This window comes from Tursiops truncatus, chromosome 7 (genome assembly GCF_011762595.2).
Source record: "Tursiops truncatus isolate mTurTru1 chromosome 7, mTurTru1.mat.Y, whole genome shotgun sequence".
In the NCBI taxonomy this organism is placed as follows: domain Eukaryota; kingdom Metazoa; phylum Chordata; class Mammalia; order Artiodactyla; family Delphinidae; genus Tursiops; species Tursiops truncatus.
In genome coordinates, this window is record NC_047040.1 from 32,600,924 (window position 1) to 32,619,105 (window position 18,182).

The window sequence follows — 18,182 nt, forward strand, 5'->3', positions numbered from 1 at the left end:
TTTCCGCGAGTCATCTGAGGGCAGGGAACCGTACCGTGATAACTAAAGGGGATTTCTTTTTTTTTTTTTGTAAAAAGGAGATTGGTTGTGGGAGTGTATAGTGAGAACAGACAGCTGCTCCCACACCCCTGCAAAAATCCTTTCCCTTCATCGTGTTTGTGCCTCATACTTTCTCTGCCGCCGGGTGTCAAGTGCAACGGGTTTATTTTACCACTACTCAAGGCTTCAAAAGGGTCTAGCTCTTACAAGAAAAGAAACAAAAGGAAAACGGCAGCATTTACTAGCTATAGGCAACTTTGGGGGGGGGGATGTTTAAGGAGACGGGAAGACTCTTGAGATTAGTACACCTAAACATTTTTAAAACCATTTATTGTGGAAAATGACAAGTATAGACAAAAGTAAACTAGTATAATGAAATCCTATATACCGTCGTTAATGTCCCATCTTGTTTCATCAATACCAGCAGCTGACAAACTGTAAAGAGTCAGAGAGTAAATATTTTAGGTTTTACAGACCATCCTGCTTGCAACTTAACAAAAATCAAAATAAGAATATTTTATGATGTGCGAAAACTAGATGAAATTCAAGTTCCAGTGTTGTAAAGTTTGTTGGAACCCAGCCATGCCCATTCCTTCACTATTAATAGCTGCTTTCACCCCAAGGTAGCAGAGTTGACACTAATTTAAAGTAGTTGTTTGCAAATTAGGCCTTTTGAAGATCTCTTCTTGGTTCTCAAGCAGGCATGTGAAACTTAATATGTGAAAACTTCGGGGGAGGAAGGGGGAGAAATTACTCTTGCCGCAGCATCCCCCATTTTAGTAATTAGCAGCTCCATTCTCCTAGCTGCTCAGTCTCAAGAACCTAGGAAGTATCCTTGCCAGCTTTCTTATATACCTCACATTCGATCTAATCCTTTCAGCTATATCTTCAAAATATATCTGGGCTCTAACCATTTTTCTACACCACCACCACCACTACCACCCTGATGTGAGTTACCACTAAATCTTTTCTGGATTATTGCAGTAGCCTTCCAATTTGTCTCCCTGCCTCTGCCTATGCACTTTCCCCACCTATGGATTCTTCTCAACATAGCAACCAGAGTGATCTTTTAACGTAGAAATAAGATGTCACTCCTTTGCTAAAAACCGTCCATTGGTTTCCCATCCCACTTAAAAGGGCCAGCAAGGACCTGTGTTTTCCTCCCACACTTCCCTCTCTAACTTCTCCAGCTACAGTATTATTCTAGCCTTCCGTTATATCATCCAGACACATGGCTTCCTTGCTGCTCCTCAAATTCACAAAGCACACTCCAGTCTCAGGGATTTTACATAAGCTGTCCCTCTACCTAGAGTGCTCTTTCCCCAAATGTCCACACACAATCTTAAAGTCTCTGCTCAAGGATCACCTTGTCCGTTGCTATAGTCTGAACGTTTGTGTCTTCCCGAAATTTGTAAGTTGACATCCTACCCACCAAGGTGATACGTAGTATTAGGAGGTGGGGCCTTTGGGAGGTACTCAGGTCATGAGGGAGGAGTGCTCATGAATGGCATTAGTGCTCTTATAAAACAGATTTCACAGAGCTCCCTAACCCTTTATGCCATGTGAGGATACAGGAGAAGTCTGAGACCTGGAAGAGGGCATTCACCCAACCATGCTAGCACCCTAATCTTGGACTTCCAGCCTCCAGAACTACGAGAAAGAAATTTCTGATTATAAACTACCCAGTCTGTGGTATTATTATAGCAGTCCAGGCAGACAAAGACATCTGTGAAGCATTCCCTGACATTTCTTTAGAAAGTAGCATCCCCTTTTCTCCCTTAATCTATTTTTCACTATAGTATTTATCAGATGACATATAATTTATTTGTTTATTGTGAGCTTCCCTCTGGTAAAATTAAGCACCATGAAAACAGGGACTTTGCTCTCAGGTCTTTGTATAGTGTCTTATACACAGTAGGAGCTCAATAAACATTTGCATACTGTATAATGAAATAAATTACCTATTTCACTACATGTCTCTGTACTTATTCCACCTCAAATTTTCCTCCCACTAAAAACTGTTAGTTTACAGCATGTTGGATTCATCATAAGAATAGCACTATAAAACATAAATTTAATCAAGTTATAAATTATACCGAAAATAATAAACGTGTTGCTCATAAACAAAGGTGATAATATTGTTGTACATGTTGCTTCTCAAACTTCCAAGTACATACAAATCACCTGGGGTTCTCAGTAAAATGCTGATTTTGATTGAGTAGGTCTGGGATTCAGTGGGTCAGCGGTCTGCCAAACTCCCAAGTGGCACCAATACTGCTGATCCACAGACCACACTTCTGAGCATTAAAGTTCCCACAGTTAACAGAAGATGTATTTTGCTTTGTTTTGGAAGTAGTACTGATGGATTTGCATCCATCTACTCTCATCTTCTTCACCTTCCCCTTGTGACTAGTAACACAGATATCGAAGAGATATAGTATGTGACACAAAACCAAGCCAATTGCTACATATAGGTATTGAATCCTCAAGCATGATATTATTGCTGTTAGAGCCAGGAAGAGATAAATACATCATCTGGGATGACTCATGGCTGTTCCTACTGGGATACAAAGGATGGTAGTATTTTGTTTTAGGGTCTGCATCATAGGGACAGTCCTCAGCTTTGCCACCAGTAAGGAGACTCCAGGGCACTGACTTCCCCTAGTTAACTCACAAAGGACTAATATATGTAACCTGTGTGGCAGTTCCCTCCTTTCTGTCCTATAGGTCTCTAGCTATGAACTGAAGAAGAGAAAGTCAAGGAACATATTGTCTCTGAGGAATCTGCTGGTTGATTCTCTTTTCCATCTAATAATTTCAATAATGGGATAGGTTGGTACCCACCAAACTTCTGTGAACGAGGATTATCCAAGTCTAATTTCTCGTTTCCCTTTTCCCTCAGACAAAATACACACTGAATTGCAGTGGAGGATTAAGCAGTTCTTTTGCTGAAGGTTTCAAGTCTCCCAAAGATAGAGTCAGGGGGAGATCAGGAGTTATGTCTTTTTTTAGTTAATTCCTTTCCTTATACCACATAGAAGGAAACAAGCACAGTTACTCTCTGCATAGACTTAAATAAGATGTGTCTCCTGGGCAATCCCCAGTTCCCTTAGCTCTCTCAATTCTCAGTTTTCTATGCACCCTATCTTTAAGCTGTTCCTCTCCAATGTCCCCATTATCCTCACACTATAAGTGTGGGATCCAGGCCCCTCTTGAGTCTGTTAAATTCTGCTGCGTATAGATGCCAACGGTCTTCCTCTGCTGAGGCTTCTGAGGGCTCCCAGGAGTGGGGAAAAGCTTTTTTGTCAGTGGGTCCTTCAACAACACTAGGTGTCCCTCCTCCAGTGTCTTTCTAGCTACCTTTCTCCTAACAAACCTCAGGTGAATACATTTTCTTAATAAGACTGTTACTCAGCAGCCTTCTTAAATAATATGGCCTTGTTATCTAAAATCATGCTTCTGACCAACTTTTCATGGTAAAAGGCATACTCAAGAACTGAAATAGCCCCCTAAATCCACTGGATGCTTCTGTGCTCAAACAGTTTTGAATCTGATGGCAGAGTTAGGAATTTCAGTTCCCCTCACCAGATATAGCCTTGGAATGTTACTAAATTAATTAACAATGAAAATTACATCTGCCAAGATAACTGGAATATTCATGTCTCTCAGGGCATTATTTTGCCATAGAAAGAATACATAAGGAGGTAAAGTATAATCTCAGGATTGCTTTTTTTATCTTGATTCAGAGCAAGTTAAATTAATTAAATTAACTGGATGAGTAGTGACATCTTGTATAATAACCTGCATGCAATCATTCCCACGATGGGCAACCTGCCAACTGAAGCAGATACTTAATTGTGCTAGAGAGAACAAAGTTTTCCCTTGGACAGGGTTGGAGGCACATGAACAAACTTTTGCTTTTCAACCTCCCCTTTCATAAATTCTGTCCTGTCCATTTCCCTTCGATCCATACCTTTTCAGTTAGCATGGCTAGAGGCTTTTCAAGTTTATTGATCTTTTCCAAAAAACTAGCTTTTGGTTTTGTTGATTTTCAATATTGAAATATTGAATATTCAATATTCTTGCTCTTCTTTTTCTAGTTTCCTAAGGTGGAAGTTTAGATGATTGATTTTAGATCTTTCTTCTTTTCCAATATACGCATTCAATGCTCTAAATTTCCCTTTAAGCACTCCATTCGCTGCATCCCACAAGTTTCAACAAGTTGTATTTTCATTTTCATTTAGTTCAAAATGTTTTACTTTCTCATGAGATTACCTCTCTGACCATGAGTTATTTAGAAGTGTGTTGTTTAATCTCCAAATATTTCGGGATTTTTTCGAACTATCTTTCCGTTACTGATTTCTAGTTTAATTCCACTGTGGTCTGACAGCATACACTGTATAATTTCTAGTCTTCTAAATTTGTTAAGTTGTGTTTTAGAGCCGAGAATGTGGTCTATCTTGGTGAATGGTCCATGTGAGCTTGAGAATGTGTATTCTGCTATTGTTGATGAAGACACATGGATGTCAACTATATCCAGTATGACTGATGGTGCTGTTGGGTTCAATTATGTCTTTACATCTGCCCTGGATCTATTTCTGATATAATGGGAGTCTCCAACTATAATAATGGATTCATCTATTTCTCCTTGCAGTTCTATCAGTTTTTCTTCAGGTACTGTGATGCTCCCTTAGTAAGTTCATACACATTAAGAATTGTTATGTCTTCTTGGAAAACTGACCCCTTTATCATTATGTAATGCCCCACTTTATCCTTGATAATTTTCCTTGCTCTAATGTCCACTCTGTCTGAAATTAATATAGCTATTCCGGCTTTCTTTTTATTAGTGTTGGCATGTTTTATCTTTCTCCATCCATTTACTTTTAATCTATATGTGTCTTTAAAGTAGGTTTCTTGTAGACAACATATAGCTGGGCCTTGTTTTTTGACCTGCTCAACAATCTCTGCCTTTTATATAGTGTATTTAGAGCATTAATGTTTAAAATGATATTGATATAGTTGGATTAATATTTACTATATTTGTTACTGTTTTCTATTCATTGCCCTTGTTCTTTTTTTTTTTTTTTTTTTTGCGGTATGCAAGCCTCTCACTGTTGTGACCTCTCCCGTTGTGGAGCACAGGCTCCGGACGCGCAGGCTCAGCGGCCATGGCTCACCGGCATAGCCGCTCCGCAGCATGTGGGATCTTTCCGGACCGGAGCACGAACCCGTGTCCCCTGCATTGGCAGACGGACTCTCATCCACTGCGCCACCAGGGAACCCCTGCCCTTGTTCTTTGTTCTAATTTTTTCTTCCACTTTCTCTTCCTTTTATGGTTTTTTTTTTTTTTTTTTTTTTGCGGTACGCGGGCCTCTCACTGTTGTGGCCTCTCCCGTTGCGGAGCACAGGCTCCGGACGCGCAGGCTCAGCGGCCATGGCTCACGGGTCCAGCCGCTCCGCGGCATGTGGGATCTTCCCGGACCGGGGCACGAACCCGTGCTCCCGGCATCGGCAGGCGGACTCTCAACCACTGCGCCACCAGGGAAGCCCCCTTTTATGGTTTTAAGGGAGCATTTTATATGATTCCGTTTCCTCTCCTTTCTTAGCATATGAGTTGTACTTTTTTTTTTTTTTACTTTTTTTGTGGTTGCCCTAGAGTTTGCAAAATACTTTTACAACTAATCAAAGTCCACTTTCAAAAAACCCTGTACTTCTTCAAAGGCAGTGCAAGAACTTTATAACAAAATATTCTTAATTCCTCCCTCTTGTCCCTTGTATCATTATTCAGTCATTTCACTATACGTAAGTAAACATATGCATATACATACATAAGCATACATAATTGAACATACTGTTGCTATTATTATTTTGAACAATTGTCAGATCAATTAAGAAAAATAAAAATTTTTATTTTACTTTCACTTATTCTTTCTCTGATGTTTCCTTTCTTTATGTAGATCCAAGTATCTGATCTATATTGTTTTCCTTCTCTCTGAAGAACTTCTTTTAATATTTCTTGCAAGGCAGATCAACTGGCAACAATTTCCCTCAATTTTTGTTTGTCTAAGAAAGTCTTTATTTCCTCTTCACTTCTGAAGAATAATTTCATGGGGTACAGAATTCCAGGTTCGTGTTTTTTCTCTCAACACTTTATTTTTCTTTTTTCTTTTTGGCTGCGTTGGGTCTTCATTGCTACACGTGGTCTTTCTCTAGTTGTGGCAAGCAGGGGCTACTCTTCGTTTTGTCGTGCAGGCTTCTCATTGTGGTGGCTTCTCTTGTTGCAGTACACGGGCTCTAGGCGCACGGTCTTCAGTAGTTGTGGCTTGCAGGCTCTAGAGCACAGGCTCAGTGGTTGTGGCTCGCAACCTTAGTTGCTCCTTGGCATGTGGGATCTTCTGAGACCAGGACTCAAACCTGTGTCCCCTGCATTGGCAGGCGGATTCTAAACCACTGCACCGCCAGGGAAGTCCCCTCTCTCAACACTTTAAATATTTCACTCCATTCTACTTGCTTGAATGTTTCTGAAGAGAAGTCAGATTTAATTTTTTATCTTTGTTCCTCTATAGAAAAGGTGTTTTTTCCCCTCTGGCTTCTTTCAATATTTTTCTTTATCTTTGATTTTCTAACTTTGAATATGATATGCCCAGGTGTAGCTTTTTTTTTTTTTTGCATTTATCTTGCTTGGTGTTCTTTGAGATTCCTGAATCTGTGCCTTGGTGTCTGTCATTACTTCGGGGAAATTCTCAGTATTTATTGCTTCAAATATTACTTCTGTTCCTTTCTTTCATTTCTTTCTGGTATTCCCATTACACACATATTATATCTTTTGTAGTTGTCCCACGGTTCTTGGATATTCTGTCCTGTTTTTGTTTTTGTTTTGTTTCAGTCTTTTCTTCTTTTTGTTTTTCCATTTTGGAAGTTTCTACTGACATATCTCAAGCTCAAAGATTCTTCTCAGCTGTGTCCAGTCTAATAATGAGTTCATCAAAGGCTTCTTCATTTCTGTTGCAGTGTTTTTGATCTGTAGCATTTCTTTTTTATTCTTTCTTAGAATTTCCATCGCTGTTTACATTGCCCATCTCTTCTTGCATGCTGTCTACTGTATTTACTAAAGCTGTCAGCATATTAATCATAATTGTTTTAAATTTTCTGTATGATCATTCTCAACATCCCTGCCATATATAAGTCTGGTTCGGATGCTTGCTCTGTCTCTTCAAATTGTGTTTTTTGCATTTCAGTATGCTCTATAATTTTTGATAGCCAGACATGATATACTGGACAAAGGAACTGCAATTAAAGAAACCTTTAGTAATATGGCAGTAATGTGTTAGGGGAGGGGAAGCTTTCTATAGTCCTGGGATTAGGTCTCAGTCCTTTCAATGAGTCTATGCCTCTGACCTGTGTACTTCACAAATGCTTCTCAGTTTTTCCCCCCCTTAGGTGGGACAGGATGGCTACAGTGTACTGCAGTTGGGTATTTCCCTTCCCCCAAGTCAGCTAGGCTATGATAAAACCCCAACAGTTTCAGCTCTGGTAAAATAGTTTCTCTTGGTGGCAGACTTGTTAAAAAGAACAGAATGCTCTGCTTATTCGAAAATGGTTCTTTTTCCCCTCCCTCTGTCAGAAACATGAGGGGATTTTTCTCCAATATCTACTATGAGAACCTGATTGACCTCCTGGCAATAAAACTCAAAAAGTTGGGGGAGACTCCTCCATTGCTGGGACCTCCTGGAGTTTTTAACTCTCAGACTAGTTCACTCTACTCTGAGCCTCCAGTGTTTTGTCAATTACAGGTAAGTTTCTCCTACCCCCCCCCCCACCCCACCAGTATGAATTCCTATGGAGGATTCTGCTCAGGGTTTCTGTTCTGGTAAGATTTGGTTCTCTGTACTCACCTGTCTGTCGCTGCAGTTTTGCAGGTAGTGGTTTGCCCTGTGACCTCACATCTCTGATGGAGCTAAGAAGAATTGTTCATTTTTCAGTTTGTTCAACTCTTTACTTGTTAGGACGGAGTGATAACTTTCAAGATCCTTACATGCTGAACCCAAAACTAGAAGTCTTATCCATACCTTTTCAGTAGGTACCACACAGTTGTCTGAACTACCGTCAGACATACTAATGCAAACACTCTGATTCTGATTACACTGACTCAAATATGGGTGTTTCTAAAATTTTTTACCCATTTACAGATTCCTTTATTAAAGTGGATTACTTTATGTATTCTCCTTTAGAATCACAGAACTAGAAAACTGGAAGTTATCACAGAGATCACGGAATTCAATATCTTCATTTTAAATATTAAAAAATCAAGGCCTGAATCTGAATCAAACCAAGCCTCTAGACCAGCACTGTCCAATAGAAATTTCCGCCATGATGGAAATGTTCCACATCTGTGCTGTTTAGTACAGTAGCCACTAGCCTTATGCAACCATTGAACAATAGAAATGTGACTTGTGCAACTGAGAAATGAATTTTTAGTTGTAGTTATTTTTAACTTAGACACATGTAGCTAATGGCTACTGTATTGGACAGTGCAGCTCTAAAGCTAATTTGCATTGCAGGAAACACAGAGGATAGAGAAATAAGTTAAATGACAATTTATTAAAAATAAATTGAGGGATCTTCCTGGTGGTGCAGTGGTTAAGAATCTGCCTGCCAGTGCAGGGGACATGAGTTCGACCCCATGAGTTCGTCCGGGAAGATCCCATGTGCTGCAGAGCAACTAAGCCTGTGAGCCACAACTACTGAACCCATGCGCCACAACTACTGAAGCCTGCACACCTACAGCCCATGCTCAGCAACAAGAGAAGCCACCACAATGAGAAGCCCGCACAACACAACGTAGAGTAGCCCCCGCTCGCTGCAACTAGAGAAAGCCTGCATGCAGCAACAAAGACCCAACGTGGCCAAAAACAAATAAATAAATTTTTTTAAAACTTATAAAAAATAAATTGATGTCTAGAGGAGTTGACTGGCCCTGTAGCATACTGCTTATGGTTGACAGAACTAGAACTAAAACCCAGAACTCCTTAATTCTAGGCTTTTTTGACTATATTGTGCCACCTTTCAGAGTCCAAAGGTTGATGAATTTTGAGCAAGTTTTCTCAACCTCAGCACTATTGACATTTTGTACTAGATACTTTTTTGTTCTGGGGAGCTTTATTGTGCATTGTAGAATGCTTAGGAGCATCTGGCATCCACCCAATAAATGCCAGTACTGTCTTCCAGTTGTGACAACCAAAAAGGTCTCCAGACAACGCCAAATATCCTGGGGACAAAAACTGGGGGCAAAACCATCCCCAGTTGAGAACCTCTGGTTCCTAGGATTTCCTAGGTACATAAGATGTCCTTTAGGACCACCAAAAGAGGCAAGGTAGGTCCAACTTAATAGTACAATGAGAACTTCAAGAATGTGATCTAGTTTTAAAACTACAAATTAGGGAATTCCCTGGCAGTCCAGTGGTTAGGACTCAGTGCTTTCACTGTCAGGGCCTGGGTTCAATCCCTGGTCAGGGAACTAAGATACCACAAGCTGTGTGGCACGGCCAAAAAAAACCCCAAAAAACAAAACAAACAAAAAAAACTGTAAATTAACTCAAGACAGGGCTGCCTATTGGTGGCTATCACCAGAATTAAGACCAAAAATCAAGGAACGCATAATAATTGTTTGTTGAGCACCTATTATGCACACAGTACTATGTGCTTTACATCTTTTATCTCTAATTCTCAAACTAACATTGCAAGGCAAATAGAATTCTCCTAATTTTACAGATTAGATAACTGTGGTTCAGAAAGTTTAAGGAACTGGCACAAGGTCACACAGGTATCTAGCAAAAAGGAGAGGCAAAATTCATACCAATTAGCAATATCTGATTTTAACACCCATGCACTTTCTACTTGGATACCCATCTCTCTAACAACCTTTTGGTACTCGGGACTGCAGATCTGAAGCATAAGATAAAGAAAGGGGGAAAGAAAATAATAAGGGGAATTCTTACTGAGGTAAAGGTACATTTAATGGGGAGAGTTGCAGGGAGATACTGCCAAATAATTACTATGATTAAAGCAGGCTTCTAGTAGAGAGTGGTACCTGAGCAAGGCCATGAAGGAATGTTAGAATTTGGGTGTCCAGAAAGAAGAGGAGGAGAATTCTGAAAAAAGAATGTCTTAGGTAAAGGCTTGACTCCTGGGGGCTTCCCTGGTGGTACAGTGGTTAAGAATCCGCCTGCCAATGCAGGGGACACAGGTTCGAGCCCTGGTCGGGGAAGATCCCACATGACGCAGAGCAACTAAGCCCATGTGCCACAACTACTGAGCCTGTGCTCTAGAGCCCACGAGCCACAACTACTGAAGCCTCTGCGCCTAAAGCCTGTGCTTCACAAGAGAAGCCACCACCAGGAGAAACCCGTGCACCACAATGAAGAGTAGCCCCCACTCTCCACAACTAGGGAAAACCCACGTACAGCAATGAAGACCCAACGCAGCCAAAAATAAATAAATTAATTAATTTTTAAAAAAGTGATATAAAACAACCATTTTATTGAACTCACAGATTCTACGGACCAGGAATTTGGGCAGAGGAAAGAAGGGATGGCTTGTCTCTGCTCCACAGTGTCTGGGGTCCCAGCTGGAAAACTCAGAGGCTAGGAGTGACTTAATGGCTGAAGGCTGAAATAATCTAGAGACATCTTCATTTATATGTCTGGTGGTTGATGCTGACTGTTGTTTGGGACTTCAGTGGACTGTCAAAGTAACACCAGCCAAAACATAACACCACACAGTCAAACCGTGTAGGTTCATTTAGGCTTCCTCATGGTGATTTCTTAAAGAAGAAACAAAAAGCACTAGCCATGAGGGAAAAATATGATAACTTTAACTACATTAAGATTAAGAAAGCTTGTTCCTCAAAAGCACCATAGAGAGTGAAAAGATGCCGTGGAACGGGAAAATGTATTTGCAATACATATTTTATTTGGAATATACATCACATTATTCAGAATAGATAAAGAGTCCTAACAAATAAATAATACAAACTATCTAAAACTTATTTTTTAAATTATTTTTTTGATAGTTTAGTAAAAGAAGAATACACTGTGACCAATAAGGATTATTTAGGAATACAAGAATGGCTTAAAATCACGAAATCAATTAACCTATTAGTAGGTTAAGGAGAAAAAAACACAAAGATTCTCTGATGTTGAAAAGTTTTCAATTAAAATATACATGCATTCCTGATTTTTTAAGGTTAAGCTGTCGAAAAAATTTCCATAGAACTAGAAAGTAATCCCTTTCCATCATAAAGAACAGCTATCACAAAAACACAGCCGACCTTCACTGAAAGAGGAAAGGCATTCTCGTTAATATAATGAAGAAGACAAGAATGCAAGCAAATGGGGCTTCCCTGGTGGCGCAGTGGTTAACAGTCTGCCTGCCAATGCAGGGGACACGGGTTCCAGCCCTGGTCTGGGAGGCTCCCACGTGCCGCGGAGCAACTGTGCCCGTGAGCCACAACTGCTGAGCCTGCGCGTCTGGAGCCGGTGCGTCTGGAGCCGGTGCGTCTGGAGCCTGTGCGTCTGGAGCCTGTGCTCCGCAACAAGAGAGGCCGCGACAGTGAGAGGCCCGCGCGCCGTGATGAGGACTGGCCCCCACTCACCGCAACTGGAGAAGGCCCTCGCACAGAAATGAAGACCCAGCACAGCCAAAAATGAATAAATAAATAAATGGAAAAAAAAAAGAATGCAAGCAACTGCTGCTACTTTAGACTGTTATGGAGGTTCTAGCCAGGTATGATTTTCTTTTTTATTAAATTTATGTCTTTTATTTTTGGCTGCACTGGGTCTTCATTGCTGTGTGCGGGCTTTCTCTAGTTGCGGCGAGCAGGGGCTGTTCTTCATTGCGGTGCGCAGGCTTCTCATTGCGGTGGCTTCTGTTGCTGCGGAGCATGGGCTCTAGGTGCATGGGCTTCAGTACCTGCGGCACACGGGCTTCAGTAGTTGTAGCTTGCAGGTTCTAGAGCGCAGGCTCAGTAGTTGTGGCGCATGGGCTTAGTTGCTCCGCAGCATGTGGGAGCTTCCTGGACCAGGGCTCGAACCCGTGTCCCCTGCACTGGCAGGCAGATTCTTTTTGTTTTTGCGGTACGCGGGCCTCTCACCGCTGTGGCCCCTCCCGTTGCGGAGCACAGGCTCTCCGGACGCGCAGGCCCAGCGGCCATGGCCCACGGCCCCAGCTGCTCCACGACACGCGGGATCCTCCCGGACCGGGGCACAAACCCGTGTCCCCTGCATCGGCAGGCGGACTCTCAACCACTTTGCCACCAGGGAAGCCTCAGGCAGATTCTTAACCACTGCACCACCAGGGAAGTCCCAGGTAAGATTTTCTATCTGGAAAATCCAGGAAAATCATCCAAAAATGTGTCATCTGCTTTGGCTCAGGTAAGTTGGATTTGTGTCCCTGGGAAGAGAGAATGCTTCGGCTTGGCTGAAACTGTTCAGTTTTCAAATATATTCAGGAGTCCCTGCCTCTGGGGAGAGAAGAAGCTCGCAGCTCGGCGGCTGTCAGCCACTGGCCTAAAACTTTTTAAATGGGCAAAATATTTGAATTGGTCATTCACAGGAAGGGAAATACAAATGGCTGACAAATATTGAAAAGATACTCAAACTCATTTGCAATTAACAAAATGCAAATTAAATCCACAATTTTAAAAAAAAACATATACTTATCACTTCACAAAAATAATAAAGTCTAACTATCAAAAGTACTGTTGAAGATATGAAACAACTGGTATTATCACACACTCTTAGTGAGAGTATACTTTGGTACAATCAGTTTGGAAATGAGTTTGGCACTATCTGGTAAAAATAAAAATATGAATATTCAATGACCCAACAGCTACTTTGTATATAGGCTTGAGAAACTGTGCACGTGTACCAGAAGGTATGTACGACCTGTACCATTTGAATATGAATTTATGTATTTCACCAATTTACAAACTAAAGGAGAAAAATCATATAATCATCTCAGTATATGCAATATGTGACAAAATTCAACATCCATTCATAATGTAAACTCTTGGCATACTAGAGAAGATCTGAAATCTAAAGAGCTCCAAATGTGTATGAACTACAGAACGTAATTTTCCTTTCCAATTAAATATCCTCTAAACTATTTGATATATAAAAGTCTAAGATAATACTTCAGGGACAAGGTTCCTTAAAGACTGTCCTTCTATTTACTACATCTTTATAACATCATTTTTTAAAAAATATATATTTATTTGGCTGCACCAAATATCGTTGCAGCATGCATGTGGGATCTAGTTCCCTGACCAGGGGTAGAATCCGGGCCCCCTGCATTGGGAGCATGGAGTCTTAACCACTGAACCAGCAGGGGAGTCCCTATAACATCTTTTTAATGAAAAATTTTGTTGCCAGGGATTTCAAAGATCAAGGTGGGTTGAAAATAAAATTAAAATGTTAATACTACTCTGGAAAAAAATTAGTCCCCACATTAATATATTAATGGATATCCTGCAGTCCCTTATCTGAAGGATCACCATTTAATTTATATATGGTAATTTATATACAGTAATTCTCTAGATTGGCAGGAAGCTTACTCTTTCTTATGGTGAATTTTGATAGTTCATGAATTGTTTAATTTGGGGTTAAATCTGGCTATAACACATACTGGAGTAAAACAATCTTAGGTTTAGAGCTTCCGTTCTTGGCTTCTTCGCTGTAAGGTAGTTAATCTCTCTGAGTTTATTTCTCTTCCATAAAATTGGGATAGTAATACCCAGGCCAGGGCTTCCCTGGTGGTGCAGTGGTTAAGGGCTTTGAGCCACCTGATACACGCCAACCTCCTGACCTCTGGGAAAGAGAGGAGGGCTGGAGAATGACTTTAATCACAGGCCAATGATGTAATCAATCGCTTCTATGTAATGAAACCCCAATAAATGCTCTGGACACAAAGCTCAGTGGCGCTTCTTGGTTGAATACATTGATGTGATGGGAGGGTGAAGTGCCCTGATTCTGTGGGGAGAAGGCATGGAACTTCTGTATTCAAGACCCTCCCAAATCTTACCTTATATGTCTTTTATTTGGCTATTCCTGATTTGTATCCTTTCTGATAAAACGAATTGTAAGCACAGTGCTTTCTTGAGTTCTGAGTCATTCTAGGAAATTATCAAACCTAAAGGGGTCATGGGATCATCCCAGATTTGTAGGCAGCTGGAAGTGCAGGTGACCTAAGGATCCCACTTTTGACTGGTGTCTTGTTGGGGACCATGCCCTTTAATTTGTGTGGTCTGTGCTAACTCTGGATGGTTAGTGCCAGAAGTGAATTGTTGTATACCAGCTGTTGTCAGAATAAACACCAGTAATGTAAAATGTATTAAGAGATGCATGAAAGAATGCTTATCGAATTATTAAAGGTATTTATCTCCAAACTAATTCCAGGTGATTTTTATTGTTTTAAAACATCTTTCATGTCTTAATCAAATTTTTTATAATGATTATATGTTATATATATAATGGCGAGGAGCTTTTTATGCTGTGAGGGGAAAAGTAAGCTCTGGAAGACATACTATTAGGTGAAGAAACTAAGATGCTGAACAGTAGGTATTATAAGATCCATTTATACTTATATATGTATATATATATTCATGTATATTATGTATATTTAAAGAATATGGAGATATGTACATATTAATAGAATGAGAATAGGAATAAGGTACTATAAAATGCTGTTGACAGTGGTTATCTATAAGGAAAGGTGTCAGGAGGGAGTCATTTGCTATGCATATTTCTATATTGTTTGAATCTTTTACAACTAGAATATTTATGTTACTCAACCAGTAAAAAAAAAAAAAAAGACAAAACAATTCCACAAGAATGTTTTTAAAAAGGCCAACAAAAATTGATTTTTTTAAAAAAGTAGATTTCATTTCTAAGAATTTGTCCGTTTCTTCCAGGTTGTCCATTTTATTGGCATAGAGTTGCTTGTAGTAATCTCTCATGATCTTTTGTATTTCTGCACTGTCAGTTGTTACTCCTTTTTCATTTGTAATTCTATTGATTTGAGTCTTCTCCCTTTTTTTCTTGATGAGTCTGGCTAATGGTTTATCAATTTTATCTTCTCAAAGAACCAGCTTTTAGTTTTATTGATCTTTTCTATCATTTCCTTCATTTCTTTTTATTTCTGATCTGATCTTTATGATTTGTTTCCTTCTTCTAACTTTGGGGTTTTTTTGTTCTTCTTTCTCTAATTGCTTTAGGTGCAAGGTTAGGTTGTTTATTCGAAATGTTTCCTGTTTCTTAAGGTAGGATTGTATTGCTATAAACTTCCCTCTTAGAACTCCTTTTGCTGCATCCCATAGGTTTTGGGTCGTCGTGTCTCCATTGTCATTTGTTTCTAGGTATTTTTTTGATTTCCTCTTTGATTTCTTCAGTGATCACTTCGTTATTAAGTAGTGTATTCTTTAGCCTCCATGTTGTATTTTTTACAGATCTTTTCCTGTAATTGATATCTAGTCTCATAGCGTTGTGGTCGGAAAAGATACTTAATACGATTTCAATTTTCTTAAATTTACGAAGGCTTGATTTGTGACCCAAGATATGATCTATTCTGGAGAATGTTCCATGAGCACTTGAGAAAAATGTGTATTCTGTTGATTTTGGATGGAATGTCCTATAAATATCAATTAAGTCCATCTTGTTTAATGTATCATTCAAAGCTTGTGTTTCCTTATTTATTTTCATTTTGGATGATCTGTCCATTGGTGAAAGTGGGGTGTTAAAGTCCCCTACTATGAATGTGTTACTGTCGATTTCCCCTTTTATGGCTGTTAGTATTTGCCTTATGTATTGAGGTGCTCCTATGTTGGGTGCATAAATATTTACAATTGTTATATCTTCTTCTTGGATCAATCCCTTGTTCATTATGTAGTGTCCTTCTTTGTCTCTTGTAATAGTCTTTATTTTAAAGTCTATTTTGTCTGATATGAGAATTGCTACTCCAGCTTTCTGTTGATTTCCATTTGCATGGAATATCTTTTTCCATCCCCTCACTTTCATTCTGTATGTGTTCCTAGGTCTGAAGTGGGTCTCTTGTAGACAGCATATATATGGGTCTTGTTTTTGTATCCATTCAGCCAGTCTGTCTCTTTTGGTGGGAGCATTTAATACAGTAGAGAAAACACAGCCTCTTCAATAAGTGGTGCTGGGAAAACTGGACAGGTACATGTAAAAGTATGAGATTAGAACACTCCCTAACACCATACACAAAAATAAGCTCAAAATGGATTAAAGATCTAAATGTAAGGCCAGAAACTGTCAAACTCTTAGAGGAAAACATAGGCAGAACACTCTATGACATAAATCACAGCAAGATACTTTTTGACCCACCTCCTACAGAAATGGAAATAAAAACAAAAATAAACAAATGGGACCTAATGAAACTTCAAAACTTTTGCACAGCAAAGGAAACCATAAACAAGACCAAAAGACAACCCTCAGAATGGGAGAAAATATTTGCAAATGAAGCAGCTGACAAAGGATTCATCTCCAAAATATACAAGCAGCTCATGCAGCTCAATAACCAAAGAACAAACAACCCAAACCAAAAATGAGCAGAAGACCTAAATAGACATTTCTCCAAAGAAGATATACAGATTGCCAACAAACACATGAAAGAATGCTCAACATCATTAATCATTAGAGAAATGCAAATCAAAACTACAATGAGATATCATCTCACACTGGTCAGAATGGCCATCATCAAAAAATCTAGAAACAATAAATGCTGGAGAGGGTGTGGAGAAAAGGGAACACCCTTGCACTGCTGGTGGGAATGTAAATTGATACAGCCACTATGGAGAACAGTATGGAGGTTCCTTAAAAAACTACAAATATAACTACCATACAACCCAGCAATCCCACTACCGGGCATATACCCTGAGAAAACCATAATTCAAAAAGAGTCATGTGCCAAAACATTCATTGCAGCTCTATTTACAATAGCCAGGACATGGAAGCAACCTAGGTGTCCATCATCGGATGAATGGATAAAGAAGATGTGGCACATATATACAATAGAATATTACTCAGCCATAAAAAGAAATGAAATTGAGTTATTTGTAGTGAGGTGGATGGACCTAGAGTCTGTCATACAGAGTAAAGTAAGTCAGAAAGAGAAAAACAAATACCATATGCTAACACATATATATGGAATCTAAGGGAAAAAAAAAAAGGTCATGAAGAACCTAGGGGTAAGATGAGAATAAAGACATAGACCTACTAGAGCATGGACTTGAGGATATGGGGAGGGGGAAGGGTAAGCTGTGACAAAGTGAGAGAGTGGCATGGACATTTATACATTACCAAATGTAAAACAGATAGCTAGTGGGAAGCAGCTGCATGGCACAGGGAGATCAGCTCGGTGCTTTGTGACCACCTAGACGGGTGGCATAGGGAGGGTGGGAAGGAGGGAGACGCAAGAGGAAAGAGATATGGGAACATATGTATATGTGTAACTGATTCACTTTGTTATAAAGCAGAAACTAACACACCATTTTAAAGCAATTATACTCCAATAAAGATGTTAAAAAAAAAGTAGATTGCAATATAAAAATGGTCTAGTGAAAAAAATTGATATTTCACACAAGAAAAAGAAATATTTGAAAAACACGTCACTAATAAAAAATGTTAATCTTAACAAAAGTGAAATATCATTTCAAATTAGAAAAGCCTTAAATTATCATATTTAATTCTCATGAAGACATGATCAGATGTACCATCAAAAATTACTTTGAAACAGCGTAAAACAATATAAAATGTACAGGAAGAAACTTGATAATCTTATCACTAGTGTGAAAATGCTTATGTTCTTTAAATAGTATTTCCAAATCTAGGAAACTAAACCAGAAAACATAGTAGTCAGATACAAAAATGATTTTTATACAAAAAATATTTGGCATTAAAAATACTGGAAATATCTAAATGTCCAAAAAATGTGAGGAATGAAATATATAGATGTGAAAAACCTATATTATGCAATATTATGCATCCATTAAAATGACAATTTTGAAGAACCTTTAAGGCAATAAAAAAAATACAATGTAGTGTTCAGTTTTAATAAAGCAGTATTTA

At 39.3% G+C, this 18,182-nt stretch overlaps 1 protein-coding gene across 1 annotated transcript in view; it reads right to left on the reverse strand.

The window, feature by feature from the left end:
• CARF (calcium responsive transcription factor) overlaps window positions 1-18,182 on the reverse strand; it is a 96,623-nt gene that overhangs the window by 1,507 nt on the left and 76,934 nt on the right. The window contains 2 exon segments of the mRNA XM_073807371.1: window positions 428-474; window positions 7,935-7,996. The gene's annotated coding sequence lies outside the window, so the exon portion shown is untranslated.